The following is a 17,390-nucleotide window of genomic DNA, read 5'->3' as shown; positions in this document are numbered from 1 at the left end:
AGTGTCTAAATGTCTATAATCTAGCATTCATAAAATGAAATAATTAAGTTAAAGTATGTAATTTTCCACTGTATGCACAAAATTGAAATGAAAGGTATGGGTATGCTAATTAGACTAACTAGCTGGCTAACATCTACAAATAAATTACAAAATGTAGCCTTTATTTTTTTGCATGTTAGACTATTTTAGGCATTTCATATTTCTCTTTGTTGTAATAAGTACTTGTCACTGTAGGTATATGTAATGATCCCAAAAAGATGCACAAGTGACTCCTTGTTTGTGCGTCCGCCTCCCACACCGAAGACCCACTCCGAGCACCAGTTACAGTACACATAGCTGGGGGAAAAGCTCATGTCTGGTCTCTTCAAAAGTTTATTTTAACAGATTCACTCATAAAATACCTACAGTACACCGCTTCAGCATCTCTATACAATTTATTTACAAATTTATGTTAATACTTATCAGTATTTATATTATGTTATATTATAGTAAAGATTTGAAAAATCAGCATTGTCAGAATTTTTTAGTGTGTCTGGGGTGGGGGGCGGAAATCTAAAATCTTGCCTAGGGCACTAACAGAGTCTGGGCCGGCCCTGAATCTCACATTTTATATTTTTAAGTTTATTTGCAAATCACCTTTGCTCTTCCACTGAAGAGAGGGGCGGGGTGAGCAGAGCTCATTAGCACTTAAAGAGACATGCACCAAAACGGCTCACTGTTGACAGAGCTGTTTTTGACAAGGTAAATGGGGGTTGTTTTACACAACCATTGAGGAATTTTAACCAAAGTGTATGTGTCAGAAAATTTCACACTCTCTGCCAAAATGTTTTCTGTGAGTTTGCCTTTCTGTGCTCTCTCTTACCCTCCCTTTCTTTCCCCTTGTGCTTTTCCCTCCTCCTTTCTTTGTTCTCTCTCTACTCTCGTTAGTCATACCCAGGGCTGGGGAGTAACAGAATACATGTAACGGCGTTACGTATTTAAAATGCAAAATATGAGTAACTGTATTTCATTATAATTACATTTTAAATGAGGGGTAATCAGATTACAGTTACATCCGAAAAGTATTTTAGATTACCAAAGTGATTACTTTTAATTTTAATGTCATTTCTTAATTTAATATTTAAGTAAACAGTTTGGGGATTTTAACCAATAAGGCAACTTCTCCGTTAAAAAAAAAAAAAAAAAAAAAAACTGTGTGCAGCAGCCTGTTCATTTAGCAACTCCTAGTAAGCGTGCATGCATGCTCATCACAACACAATAAATTATAATTGAATTATTACTTTGCTTTAATTTAAAATTTGCATTCGGTTAATGGATGCATATGAATGATGCGTGAAATAAGTTTATAAAGTCAAACGATAACAGATGAACTTGAACTCTTTATTCATTCGAAATGTTCAAGAATAGATCATCTTTGGCGCGGTAATGCGAGTTCATGATCCAATTCGTGAACAGATGATTCTTTTGAGTCGATCTTTTAAAATAATCATTTATTTTGTTTAACGAAACCAGTGTGGAAACCAGTGACATTAAGTTAATATGTGCCTTTGTGTGTTTCATAGCTTAAAGGGGTCATATGATGCTGCTAAAAAGAACATTATTTTGTGTATTTTGTTTAATGAAATGTGTTTATGCGGTTTAAGGTTTTAAAAAAACACATTATTTTCCACATACTGTATATTATAGTTTCTCCTCTATGCCCCGCCTTTCTGAAACGCATGTTTTTTTACAAAGCTCATTGGTCTAAAAAATGCGAGGTGTGCTCTGATTGGCCAGCTATCCAGGGCGTTGTGATTGGCCAAATGTTTCAAGCATATAAACATATACTGTTATGGCGTGTCCCAGTCAGAACACCAGCATGACAGGTTAAAAAAAACCATTGTCCAGTGGGGACATAATTACTGATTGTAATGACTTATACTGTCTTTTTACGCGCTGCATTGCATATTGCTCAGCGTAAACATAAAACCATGTCTGCATTTGTGATCGGAAAAACAACAAACAACAAGTGCTACTCTACAGTCGTGGCCAAAAGTTTTGAGAATTACATAAATATTGGAAATTGGAAAAGTTGCTGCTTAAGTTTTTATAATAGCAATTTGCATATACTCCAGAATGTTATGAAGAGTGATCAGATGAATTGCATAGTCCTTCTTTGCCATGAAAATTAACTTAATCCCCAAAAAAACCTTTCCACTGCATTTCATTGCTGTCATTAAAGGACCTGCTGAGATCATTTCAGTAATCATCTTGTTAACTCAGGTGAGAATGTTGACGAGCACAAGGCTGGAGATCATTATGTCAGGCTGATTGGGTTAGAATGGCAGACTTGACATGTCAAAAGGAGGGTGATGCTTGAAATCATTGTTCTTTCATTGTTAACCATGGTGACCTGCAAAGAAACGCGTGCAGTCATCATTGCGTTGCATAAAAATGGCTTCACAGGCAAGGATATTGTGGCTACTGAGATTGCACCTAAATCAACAATTTATAGGTTCATCAAGAACTTCAAGGAAAGCGGTTCAATTCTTGTAAAGAAGGCTTCAGGGTGTCCAAGAAAGTCCAGCAAGCGCCAGGATCGTCTCCTAAAGAGGATTCAGCTGCAGGATCGGAGTGCCACCAGTGCAGAGCTTGCTCAGGAATGGCAGCAGGCAGGTGTGAGCGCATCTGCACGCACAGTGAGGCGAAGCCTTTTGGAATATGGCCTGGTGTCAAGAAGGCCAGCAAAGAAGCCACTTCTCTCCAAAAAAAAAAAACATCAGGGACAGATTGATCTTCTGCAGAAAGTATAGTGAATGGACTGCTGAGGACTGGGGCAAAGTCATATTCTCCGATGAAGCCCCTTTCCGATTGTTTGGGGCATCTGGAATAAGGCTTGTCCGGAGAAGAAAAGGTGAGCGCTACCATCAGTCGTGTGTCATGCCAACAGTAAAGCATCCTGACACCATTCATGTGTGGGGTTGCTTCTCATCCCAAGGGAGTGGGCTCACTCACAATTCTGCCCAAAAACACAGCCATGAATAAAGAATGGTACCAAAAACACCCTCCAACAGCAAACTTCTTCCAACAACCCCAACAACAGTTTGGTGAAGAACAATGCATTTTCCGGCACGATGGAGCACCGTGCCATAAGGCAAAAGTGATAACTAAGTGGCTCGGGGACGAGAATGTTGAAATTTTGGCTCCATGGCCTCGAAACTCCCCAGATCTTAATCCCATTGAGAACTTGTGGTCAATCCTCAAGAGGCGGGTGGACAAACAAAAACCCACTAATTCTGACAAACTCCAAGAAGTTATTATGAAAGAATGGGTTGCTATCAGTCCAGGATTTGGCCCAGAAGTTGATTGAGAGCATGCCCAGTCGAATTGCAGAGGTTCTAAAAAAGAAGGGCCAACACTGCAAATACTGACTCTTTGCATAAATGTCATGTAATTGTCGATAAAAGCCTTTGAAACGTATGAAGTGCTTGTAATTATATTTCAGTACATCACAGAAACAACTGAAACAAAAGATCTAAAAGCAGTTTAGCAGCAAACTTCTTGAAAACTAATATTTATGTAATTCTCAAAACTTTTGGCCACGACTGTATTTTTTGTAGTTGTTTAGAATTTTGGTTATTGATGTATTTTTTTTATGTTATTTTATATTATTTTGGCATTATATAATTACAATGATGGTACGTCCTGATTTGTGTCTCCAGCTCTGTCTGATCATTATTGTAATAGATTATCAGAAAGTATTTCCCAGCGTCACTGAAGCTCAGATTCTTGATGATGACGTCACAGTTTCCTTCTTTAAACACTCGTCCACTACATTCTTCAGTCTGACACACATCTATTTCTCTTGAATCACTGAATAAACACTGAAAATAAAAGTTTGTTTTATAAACATAAATGACACTGACCGCTGTGATAGACGAGACAAAACAGCAGCAGCAGAAGATTGAAGCATCTGAACCTGATGAGAATAAGAGCTGTTATGAGACAGATACAGACACACATCACAAACACATTAATACAGCCATAAAATACTGATCTGAGAGATCAAATACTACACAACTGACACAATACAGAGACTACAAACCTATTTAAAGATTTAACACGTGTATCTTGAACGTGAAAAAATGTCCAATAAGAAACATCATACTATAATCTGTATATTTCGTTTAATAAATGATTTCAGTGTAATCCTCAGACCCAAAATGACCAGCAAACTCAAAGGCCCAATGAACACAAAGTATATTAAATTATTTTTCCTGTTACCAACCAGTCCTCTCATCTGAGCTATCAATGTAAGCAGGGATGCTCAAATCTGGGCCACGGGACTCATCACTGTCCTGCAGAGTTCAGCTCTAACCCTAATCAAAACACACCTGAGCATGCTAATCAATGCTAATCAGTGTCTTCAGGAGCATTAGAAAATCACAGGTACAGTAGATGAGTTTGATCAGGGTTTGAGATAAACTCTGCAGCGCATTGACCCTCCAGGGCAAGATATGAGGAACGCTGACAGAACAATCAAATAATTATAATAAAAACCAAAATAATCATCTTCACTATAATCATAACAAAAACACACAAATTGACTTTAGACTGAAAAACACAAAAACTTAAATGTTAAAAGTTCACAATGAATCATTTGTTCTGGCGTAAACCACCACACATTTAACCAGACAAAAATGAAAGTACTTGGGACTAGGCTCTTCCAACCAGGTGAAATCTGATCATATCAGTTTATCAGAAATCTGATCAGTTTAACAGCTGTAGAGCTGAAAGAGTCACATGACTGGAATCACAACACAGAAACTTTTTATTGGTAAATTTATGAATGAATAGAAGGAAGGAAAGAAAGAATGAAAGAAAGAATGAGACCAAAATGCAGAGACACTAAACCACAAAAATCTTTCCACTTCCTCTCCAGAGCAAAGAAAAGCACTGAATAATAGTCTCTTTATCAGAGTTTCTTCCTTCCTTTGATTTGTTACATCAAAGTGAATATTCCTTCATGTTTGTTTATTTTAAAGATGTGCTCCATTAACTTAGTCTCTTGGCCAACAAAACAGTGTGTGTCCAGATATAAATATTCCAGGTTTGATGGACTTGCTTTTGATTAATATTTTTGACAATCCTTCATTAAAAAAGTACTTCACAAAAAAATGTACAAATAAAATCGCATCTCTTATTGTTTAACATGACATAACATTAGTTAAATGAGTAAAATATAACTTTACACAGAACACAATTCTAATATATTAGTCTGATGTTAACATGTAAAGCTTAAGTGTTCTGTTTTAAACTTTCAGAAGAGTGATAATTGCATGATTTTTTTCATTATAACTGCATACACCAGAACACAAAACCATGAGACTATAACCACATATATCTATTAATCAGAAACATCACATTCACAGTCAGAAAGGACAAACAATAAGACAAGAATGTCCATTAAACATTGTGTTTCCCCTTTTTGGTTCCACATACGGCTGTATATCATGTTTAGAGCAGCAGAAGTTTATTTTGAAGAAGATCTCTGATGATTTCAGTCTGATCTCAACAGTTTGAGCAGCAGATTTCAGCTCTGTTTGTGTCTCAATCTGAATCTGATGCAGCTTCACATAAAGCCTGTTTAGTTTGTGAGTAAATGCAGATGTAAACCACAACTTGTACATAAACAATTTAAAAGATCCTCCTCATATTTTATATATGTTATAAAAATAACTTGTTCTGAACATGTAAAAAATAAAAACAGTAAAAATACCTAATACGTACATACAAAAAAAAAAAAGTTTTTAGCTTTTCACAATATATAAAATATTTACAAAAATAGTGCAAATTCCTTGAGCATTCAAAAGCAACTGTGGAGCTAATGAAGACTCTTTAGGAGAATCTAAAACTCTTCCTAAATCCATATTAAATATTCATATTATTTAAACATGTTTCAACATATAATTATGTACATAGATATAATGCTTACTGTGAATACTCTCCTAATATTTATAGAAACTATAGTTGATCAATAGAAACGATTTCTAGTTTGTGAATTAACTTTTCAGTTACTAATCCAGATCTTTAACCAGGTCACTAACTAAATGCAAATATTCAGCATAAAGACTCCTGATGTGGTCCAGCACAAGTGATCATGTACTGGAAATTAAAAACATATTGCAGTATGTCTGTTGGCAGAATCCTCTGCAGATCTGTTGACACTGAAGGCAAATGTACAAGTAACAGCTGGAGTTCACATCATGACTAAGAGAACACATGATGATTTATGGACAAATTATGGACTGTTTCAGTCTGGATGAGATCAGAGCCCTTCTGCAGACTTGGTCAGTCAGAGTTGACAGATTTCACAGAAAAATCATGTATGATAGACACAAACTCTGTTTTTTTAGCTTCAGACTTCATAGTCAGAGGAGATCAAACATGTTTGATATTTTTGAGCTCAATTTAGAACACTGTTTTATTTGTAACGTGTCTCCTAGCAACACTGCGGGGTCATCAGAGGAGATTATGAGCTAATTAATTTTTTTTTTTGCGCTATATATTTCAAGCCAAGAAAATACATTCATGTAAAATTTGAAGAAAAACTTTATTTGTTATCAATATGAACATGTAAAACATTAGAATAACAATAATTTTAAAAAAAAAAAGATTATAAAAATAATATTATAAACAATAAAATAATTATAAATAATCGTATAAAATAATCATTATTAAATCATTATATTTATGTAGGTTTTTTTGATCTCTTGGCTATTTGCATTTGGCTTAAACACTAGTCTGCTTCAAGATTTCTAGTCCCTGAAATTCATTTTGGTATATGAGGGTAAACTAAATATTCTATTTCTGGTCAAAAATATATTTAATTGAGCTTCAATTTACCACATATTTTTGACATATTTAAAATATATGTTGGTCATAAAAATTGTCTCTTTTTTTCCTTTTCTTTTTTTGCATATGGGATAAAAACACAAAGAGCACCCAGCTGGATTTATATTTTAAAAACATGAAAACTTACATGGTAAAAGGTGTTAAAATAATGCAAACCACAGCATGTTTTAGTGAGATTCAAAGTAAAAATAAATCGAAAGTGTCACAACACACAGGTGAGCTCACGGAAAGGGATTATTATTGTCCTCTGCTGGTTATTAACAGAACATTACTTTAATTGTGAAGGAACTCTTGTTTCCCGGACAGCTCCATGATGGTGTGAATCTGATCTCAGATCAGCTGTTAGAGCTGCACAGATCACATTAATGTTAAATGTCATTCAAGAAATGTCATGTTGTCATTGGGAAATGTCATGTTGTCTTTTGTAATCAGACCACAATACAGATCCAATAATAAAGCACTGAGTAATAGTCTCTATATCAGCTCAAGTGTTAATACAGATCCAATAATAAAGCACTGAGTAATAGTCTCCTCATGATTGTCTTGTGTAGTTTTTAATACTGAATGTGGTTTATTAGCTTGTAAGACATTTGACAACAGTACAGATGTAAATATTCCAGGTTTCATTCAACATACTGTAAGCTATATGAACAGCATCCGGGAGATGCTTTTGATTAATTATTAATGTTTATCATATTACATAAAAAACACTTTACAAAAACGTACAAATACAAATCATGTCTCTTCTTGGTTTACATGTTGTAACATGAGCTGAAATAGTGTATGTAACGTTACACAGACCACAGTTATACATCAGTCTCACATTAACACACGTACCCCCTGTTTCACAGACGAGGCTTGAGGCTAGTCCTAGACTAAAATAATTGTGGTATGTGTTTTTTCTGAAAGAAACTTGCATCTGACTGATCTTAAAATATATCAGTGCCTTTGTTTTGTCTCAAAAAGCACCAGTAATGTTTATAAAAATTACTTAAATGTCCTAATTGAACTATGGAACAAAGAATAGTAACAGACCAACAGAAGCAAGGAAAAAAACTCTTAAGATGGTTTAAAATGGAAATAAACTTTGTGTGTCCTCTTCTTTGCATTGACACAGATTTCAACTGATGTGTTCAAAAGCATAGAAATACATAGAAATTACAGTACAATCAGGAGATCCAGTTACTCTGTTATACTGTGAGATCAATTCTGCTGGGACTTAGAGTAAACGATGAGTGCTAATCAACATGAAGCTGATCATTTATCTCTGATGATTTCTGGTAATTCTACCTGCATTCTAGACTTCATCTCTTAGTGTAAACGGCACACACATCATCATTAAACCAACATTAAAGCTAATTTTTTTAACCACACATATCACCCCCAGCAGCTGTTATATGTTGACAGAATCGTCTTGGCACTGAAGGCAGATCACAAGTAAGCAGTGGTTCTCAGGTGTTCAACATCTATTATTATTATTGCGTCACCAGCTGTTCAGGCTCGTTTGTGTGTGTGCTCTGTATTCTCCTCTGCTGGAACCTGTGTGTGATCTCTGTGCTGACGTCTCCATATGATGACAGAAATCACAATCACAGCCAGAATCACCAAACACACTACAACTGACACAATCCAGTTCTCTACAGATGGAAGGAGGAAGATGGGAAGAGAGCACATTTAATAAAGAAAAAAAATATATATATATATATATATACTATATATATATATATATATATATATATATATCTCAATATATATATATATATTTTTTTTTTTTTTTTTTCCTTATTGCTTGAGGATTTTGTAAAGCAGTTTTACTTACTGTGTTGTTCAGTGTCGTCCAGTTTTCCCGGTGATTCTGTACCTGATTCTGTAGAGGATGTTGAAAGGTAAGTCACACAGTTTAACATCAATATTTCTGTTAATGTTCAAATCATGATGAATAAACCTCAGCTGTCCAAATGCTTTATAAATGATATTTCCTCAAATCTGAGTTTCTCTCACCTGTGATTGTGACTGTGATCAAGATTTCTCCTTCAGAGTCCAGAACTCTGTATGTTCCTGCATCTGTGGCTTTAAATGATTTAATGATCAGGTTTTCATCATTATTTTCATTCAGTCGATCGCTCCAAACCTCCTTCCACTCTCCACCAGAGTTTGTCTCCACTTTATCAGCATTAGACAACAGAACAGACATCTTTAGCTCCTCGCCTGTTTTCACAGAAATCTCATCTGAGGAGAAACAGAAACACATTAATCATTATTATAATGCTGTCAATCAATCAAGACCATAAACACATATTTATGATTGGGGACCAAATGTAATCATTTAAAAAAGCAGATGCTGATGTTTGATCAGTTTTGTCTTCACCATGAATATGAAGTTGGTACGTCCTGATTTGTGTCTCCAGCTCTGTCTGATCATAAGTGTAATAGATTCTCAGAAAGTATTTCCCAGCGTCACTGAAGCTCAGATTCTTGATGACGACGTCACAGTTTCCTTCTTTAAACACTCGTCCACTACAGTCTTCAGTCTGACACACATCTATGATTTCTGACACACTGAATACATCAATGTGAACAATATTATTGGCCTCATGTTCACATGTGAGTGTGATGTTTCCTCTCTTTTGTTCTGATATTGGTTTGTGTGTGTTTGTTTTATTTGCATACAATTTAGTTTTTAGTTTACTGTATTTTCTTTTGCTGAAGATATTTCATCACAGTGGAAGTGGATTCATCAACTGTGAACTAATGGAGGAGTTTCTCTAATATTTAACATCAGAAATGAATGTAAATATTAAGGATGTTCATTGCTCATCAGAGACATGATCTATTTTGTCTTTGTGCTCTTCATCTAGACTCTCAACCTCAGGTTACTTCATCATCTCTACATGAAATAAAATCATTAAATGCTCAATCTCAAGCACTAATGACTAATGAGATCTGGTTCATGAATGAACAGAAAACAGCAGATTCAGTCAGAAGTCTAAATGCAGCTCCCAGAGCTTTACCTTACAAACAACTGAGTTTCAATTCTTTCCTGTTCTTACCAAAAAGGACAGCAATTGTTTAAAATAATGAACACAGCACTAAAAAAAGTGACTTTCTTTGCAGCAACCAGATATTTGTTATAAAAAATTTATTAAAAATATAAAAGAGGGCAATACGAGTGAGCAATATTAGCAGTGGCACATTTTAACATTTCAAATGTTTATAATAATAATATAAAGCTGTATCAGATGTAAAAGTGCAGTTTTAATGAATTCCTGAACAATGTGTATTTATTATAAATCAGTGTAAATCTCCACATCAATCCACAAATGTTAACAAAAGTCTTGGTTGAGAGACACAGCAGAGAAATAATTGACTAGAATAACTCTAGCTGACACTGAACACCAAGAATAAATAGAGTTTATAAACATAAAGTACACTGACCGCTGTGATAGACGAGACAAAACAGCAGCAGAAGAAGATTGAAGCATCTGAACCTGATGAGAATAAGATCTGTTATGAGACAGATACAGACACACATCACAAACACATTAATACAGCCATAAAATACTGATCTGAGAGATCAAATACTACACAACTGACACAATACAGAGACTACAAACCTATTTAAAGATTTATAAAGTGGTTTTTTAATGTTATGAGAGATTATATTATGAAAAATTGAAATATAATCAAAATTATTTTGTGTTATTAATATTATCAGTATATATATATATATATATATATATAATATATATATATATATATATATATATATATATATATACAGGTGTTTCTTAATAAATTAGAATGTCGTTAAGACTTAAACTACTTCAGTCTGTGTGCATTGAATTTATTTAATACACGAGTTTCATAATTTGAGTTAATTTACTGAAATAAATGAACTTTTCCACGACATTATCATTTATTGAGAAGCACCTGTATGTATATATATATATATGTGTGTGTGTGTGTGTTTCTTAATCATCTGAGTCAACGTGATGAACACAAACAGACACAGAGTAACCAAACAATCCTCACATCAACGTAGAAATAATTTGATTGAACTGAGTAATCCATGTAGAATATTTTAATAACTACATTAATGACCACACTAATAAAACCCATCATCATAATCTTTCTTCATTGGCACAATGGTAAGCATGTTCGCTCTTTTCATTAGCATCATTAGGCAACCCGTTTCCACAAATAAACACAACTATTGGTAGAATAACACAAAAACACACAAGCTTTATATTTAAAAGAAAAAGGAAACTTACATTGTAAAAGTTCTGCATGAGTTTTATATTCTGGCTGTTTAAATTTAGTAAACCACTGCAGCTTTAGTGAGATATGAGTAAAAACAGAACCGAAAGTATCATTCCCACACAGGAATGGGATTGGCTCCTCCCACTCAAGGAGGAGTATGATAGGTCTTTATTGCCCTCTGCTGTTTATTCAATCAAAGCTGATCTCTGTTCTCTGATGATTTGAGTCTGATCTCAACAGTTTGAGCAGCAGATGTAAACTAATTCAACATCTACATATTTTATAATAATATCATCAATAAAGCATTATTTTTCTGAACTTAGTAAAAGAAAATAGTAAAACTATTTATTTCATTCATAAATACAAACCAACAAATCCACACCAAGAAAAATGTTTCTTACAAAAATAGTTTAATATTTACTCTTTCACGGCAGATTTACAAAGAATAATGCAAATCATTAATTAAGCAAACAAAAGCAACATATAAATATAAACATATATATTTAATTAGATTTTTTTTTAACAAAATATACATATGTACAAGCACACTGTTTGTCTTTCACAGTTTGGCACAAATATGCATGTTTACTGTTTATATTATAACATTCTAATTATATTTATATTATTTTATAAATACTTTACTATGTTTTTCTGGTAATGGATTAGAATAGAAACAATAATTCCTAGTTAATGAATTAGGATTGGTATTAGTAAATTGGTCCGCACTCCTAGTAAGTCCCCTGGTTACTAACTTAATGAGCGATACGAGAGTACAAACTCTACAGCCTGAATGCGTATGAAGTATGAAGTATGAATGCGATTTGGATATCATCATCCGCTGTGTTGATCATGTAACCTACAAAGTTAAAACAAGCAAAACAACTTAAAAGATATGAGTGACAGGTTTAATTCATCTATTTGTAAGTATCTTAAACTGATGAATCTTGTCCATGTTGTGTTCTTGTTGAAGAAACGGCTGCCTTTTATTTTGTGATTGTAGTGTAGCCAATACTATTAATTTAAGTTTTTATATTTTTAACTCCACTAATGTGATCAAGTTTTATCCTTTAAAGCATTTTTTATTTATTTTTTATTACGAAAACCCAAAATAGCTATCTTTTGAATATTTTATCAATTATTTAATGTGCAAAATCCACATAAAAAAAGTTTGTTATTTTTCTGTGTATATTATCTCATACTATTTACTGTTTTATACCATTATGATTGTTCTTTGTTAGATACAACCGTCTTACCCTGATCTTTATGTAATTATAAGTTCAGCAATAATAATAATAAAGAGGGTCAGGTGCACGAACACCTCACAGCATCACGAACTCAATCTCTGCATAAAGGAAACGTCGATCAGCTGCTCGAAGATCTCACCTTTGGAGAAGACTGTTGATTTATACTCTAAAAATGTAAGTATTACTACTCGAAAATTAAGATAACCCCAGAATTAATTGCATCTTTTGCCCACCCCAACACATGCTATAATAACAATAATTAAGCAACAGGATGAGGAAGACCATGACCACGGCTCTCTGAACCACACAACAAGCAGGAAAACACGTGCGGGACAATCTGACTGCTGCTGGGTCTGCTCCAAACATCTGTGTCTGCTCTCCATGAGCACCATAAAAAGTCATTACTTTATCCTTTTGTTTCAGGTTTTCCCTTTTTTCTCAAATGTCACCTTTCCTTGCAGGTCCTGCTCCACCACAAAAGATCTGCAGCAAATGCACAGGAATCAAGAATCAGAAAAGTGCTGTAATAGTTGTTTAAAACTAGAACAATAAAACTAAACTCAAGATTTCAAATGTTTTATTGGTGTCTGTAGTGTCCTCAGTGAGAGTCTGTGATCAGTGTCTCTGCAGCAGATAAACACACGTGTGTCTCATGTGTTCCTGTAACATCCAGACAAGAGTCCGTCTCCTCTGTGATTTATCTGTGATATACTGCATTTACATGTTGAGTTAGTTACTGATGGAACTCGCTTTTTATCAACACAAATGTTCCTTAAATTATCAATATTACAAATGGACAAATAAAATAGATAACTTATGTTTAGTTACTCTCTGTAGATTTGTTTGTGTACGTGACTTACACTCATCTAAAGCAGTGCTGACAGTGAATTCTACACAATAGCACACATCTCTCACTCAGATGTCTGTTTCATGTCTATTAGATGAGCTCATCTGAAATACTTATCAAAGATGATCCTGTCAGATGATAAATAGACATTTAGTTATCGTCTTCAAGATGTGTATATGGTTTATGTAAATCCACTTTTAAGATGTGTACTTAATGGAGCTCTCTTGTTAGTTATGCATTATAAAACGTGTTTTACAGCAAAATCACAAATATACTATATTATGTAGGTCACAGACAGGGTTTAGATTAAACCAGGTTAGGCCATAGTTCAATTAAGATATTTAAGTAACTTTTATAAATGTGCCTTCGATTTAAACAATACCGATGTGCATCTTGAGACAAAACAGTTATTTTAAGATGAGTCCAAGCTCCTTTCAGTTAAAACAGCTCAGACATGTATTTTAGTCTGGGACTAATGTTAGTCTAGACTAGCCTTGTCTGTAAAATCAGGACATCTTTTGCTTATATATTGCTTTCTTTACACTTTAGTTTTAATAGATTATTAACTCCATAAACAATACCACTGTATGAAAATGACTTCAATTTAAACGGGTATTTAGGAAGAAAAAATATTCTCACCGTTGTCTCTCCATACAAGCGGACATCTCGTTTTCACATCTCGCGTGATTCTGTGTGATTTGGACAACTTCAAGTCACGCCCCTCTGCAGTCTGCAGACATATGCTCTTGTCTCTGCAGGAGTATGATGGTCTTTATTGCCCTCTGCTGGTTATTCTGTCAGAGCAGATTGAGCTGTCAGAAGATGTGAGATCATATCTTACACAGAAATTTGGCTAGAGTTATGGTTTAAGGTTTAGCATTGGTAATGATCAGATTTTCTACCAAAAAATACACAACACCTGTGATATCAACAAAAGTGTTTCTTACAAAAGTGTTTCAGTTTGTTTAGTTCTTCACAGTTCATGCTCTTTCAAAGCAGATTCACAAAAAATAATACAAATCCCTGAAGCATCAAAAGGAGAAACTCTGGATGATGATGAAGACAGTTCGTGTGATTCTCAGTATATCACATTTAAACATGTTAAACAACAATTCTGTGTTTTATTTCAGGAGCATCATACAGTATTGTACAATAAAATGGATTCTTCAGATCCTCTCCTGTAATTAATGCAGCTTCACAGTATACATAGACACTGATCCTCTACATAAACAAAACTGTTCTTTAAATCGTGAATGGACTGTACAGAGAAAGAGAGGAAAGAGTGCTCCCTTTATATATAAACCAGAGACCCAACACCTTTCATTTCAGTTCTATTTAAAGATCTACCACACGTGGGTCTTATAAGAAACATCAAACTATAATCTGAATCTTTGGTTTATAAACTTTGATATATTTTATAGATGTTCAGTGTAATCCTCCTCCACACGACCTCAAACACAAATCTCCAATTCAGTAACCTGCTACCAACAAATCACTTGATTACAATCAGTAAACAGTGAAGAACAACTGAATAATTACATTAATACTTCCTCTAATATAAATCATCATCATAATGATAAACATACATATTCTTAGCATTATTAGCAGGTTAGCAGGCAACTTTTTCACAAATAAACACAACTATTGGTATAATAACACAAAAACACACAAGCTTTATGTGCAAAAGGATACAAACTTACATTGTAAAAGTTCTGCATGAGTTTTATATTCTGTCTGTCTAAATTTCATAAACCACGGCACGTTTAGAGAGATTTAAGTAAAAACAAAAAACGAAAGAATGTTTCCACACAGTTGAGGTGTTTATTGTCCTCTGCTGGTTATTAACAGAACATTACTTTTATTGTGAAGGAAACTCTTGTTTCCCTGACAGCTCCATGATCGTGTGAATCTGATCTCAGATCAGCTGTTGGAGCTGCACGGGTCACGTGACTGATCTGAAACAGCTAGACTAGTCCCAGACTAAAATGGAGGTCTGAGCTGTTTCAGCTGAAAGAAACTTGAAACAGGTCACGTGACTGATCTGAAACATCTAGACTAGTCCCAGACTAAAATGGAGGTCTGAGCCTCTAATTACTTTTTTAAGAAATCAGTAAAGACAGTGAATATCACATGAATAATTAAATAAATATAATTATTTCTTTAGGTCAGTAATTAGGCAGGTTAATGGCAGACAAACATATTCTTCTTAACCATAAATTAATCAGGTTACCAAACACTAATTTGGTTTATTATTTTTAATAAACACAACTATTGGTATAAATAACACCACACACAGCAAGCTTTTATGGTTTGGTCAAAAAAGGGGCAAAACTTACATTGTAAAAAAAGGTTCCTGGGCATGAGTTTAATTTTGGTGTCTGTCTAATTTCATAAAGCCGACGGCACGTTAGAGAGAGTTAGTGAAATAACAAAAACGAAAGAATGTTTCACACACAGTTGAGGTGTTTATTGTCTTCTGGCTGGTTATTACAGGAACATTCACCTTTTATTGTGAAGGAAATGCTCTTGTTCCGCTGACTGCTCGAATGATGGATGTGAATTCGATCTCAGATCTAGCTGTTGGGAGCTGCAGGCAGGTACATCGTGACTGAATTCCTGAAAGCATCTAGACTCAGTCCGCAGACTAGAAATGGAGGTCTGAGCTGTTCTCAGGCTGAAAGAAATCCTTGAATTGAACTTATCTTTAAAATATATCAGTGCGCTTTGTTTTGTCTCAGAAAAGCACACCAGTAACGTTGTTTTCTTAAGGCAGCATTTATAAAAATTAGCTGGGGGGGGGGGGGGGGGGGGGGGGGGGGGGGGGGTGGGAGTTTAAAAAAATTGGGGGGAAAATGTCGCTAATTGGAACTATGGCACAAACTAATAGTAACAGACAACAGAAGGCAAGAGAAAACTCCTGAAGATGTTTATAAAATGGAAAGAAACTTTGTGTGTCTCTTCGCTTGGGCATTGAATACTGCAGATTTCAACAGGATGTAACTAAAGTATACATAGAAATACATAGAAAAAAATTACAGTACAATCAGGAGATCCTAGTTACCTCTGTTATACTGTGAGGATCAGTTCTGCTGCTGACTTAGAGTGAATGATGCATGTCTAATCAATCATGAAGCTGATGCATTTATGCTCTGATGATTTCTGGTACGTCTACCTGCATTCTACTACGACTTCATCTCTTACATAATGTCAGTCTCATCACATCATTAAAAACAGATAATTACTCTAATTTAATTTTTTAAGTTCCATACATATCACCCCCAGCAGCTGTTATATTGTTGACAGAATCATGTCTTGGGGGACACTGAAGGGCAGATCACAAGTACCACCCAGTGGTTCTCAGTGTTCATAGTAAATTAAAAAGTCACATCTGGTTTCACATAAAAAACAAAAAAAAAAGAACAAAAAAAAAAAAAAACAAAAGACAAAAAAAAAGAACGAGTCCACGTTCGTGGAAGATCATTAAGAGGTTTCTTCAGTTTCCTGTGTGTGCTCTGTATTCTCCTTCTTCTGGAACCTGTGTGTGATCTCTTGTGCTGAGCGTCTCCATATGATTAGAGAAGATCACAATCACAGGCCAGAATGCCTCAAACCACTACACTGAGCGCAGAATCACCAAACACACTACAACTGACACAATACAGTTCTCTACAGATGGAAGAGGAAAGATGGGAAGACAGCACATTTTTAAAAAAATATATATATTTTTTTTCGTTATAGAATCACCAATAGCTAGTGTTGTTGCATTTCGTCCACTTTTCCTCGGGTGATTCTGTACCTATTCTGTAGAGTCTGTTTGAAAGGTAAGTCACTCAGTTTAACATCAATAGTTCTGTTAATTTCAAATCATGATTAATAAACTTCAGCTGTCCACATGTCTTTATAAATTAATATCGTCCACAAATCGAGTTTCTCACATCAGCCTGTGATTGTGACTGTGAGTCACGGATTTCTCCGTTGCAGAGTCCAGAACTCGCTATGTTCCTGCATCAAATGTCCAAAAAACAAAAAAAAAAAAAAGAAGAAACACTTTGCATGACCGGTTCCCATCACTTCTTCGTCAGTCGATCGCTCTGGAACCCGTTACGGTTGCTCGTCCAAAACCTCAGCTTCACTCTTCGGGCACT

General features: G+C 34.7%; 1 protein-coding gene and 1 long non-coding RNA gene across 6 annotated transcripts in view; one reads left to right on the top strand and one right to left on the bottom strand.

Moving 5' to 3' along the window:
* The window catches only part of LOC109113276 (AT-rich interactive domain-containing protein 1B-like), an 849,861-nt gene that overhangs the window by 140,408 nt on the left and 692,063 nt on the right, over positions 1 to 17,390 (top strand). The window lies entirely within an intron of this gene.
* LOC109068277 lies at positions 10,329 to 11,539 on the bottom strand. Its single transcript, XR_006157460.1, has 2 exons — positions 11,166 to 11,539; positions 10,329 to 10,382 (listed from the first exon to the last, which is right to left on the bottom strand). It is a non-coding gene; the product is annotated as an uncharacterized LOC109068277 (long non-coding RNA).

This window comes from Cyprinus carpio, chromosome B20, assembly GCF_018340385.1.
Source record: "Cyprinus carpio isolate SPL01 chromosome B20, ASM1834038v1, whole genome shotgun sequence".
NCBI classification, from domain to species: domain Eukaryota; kingdom Metazoa; phylum Chordata; class Actinopteri; order Cypriniformes; family Cyprinidae; genus Cyprinus; species Cyprinus carpio.
This window is presented reverse-complemented; position numbering and strand designations above follow the sequence as displayed.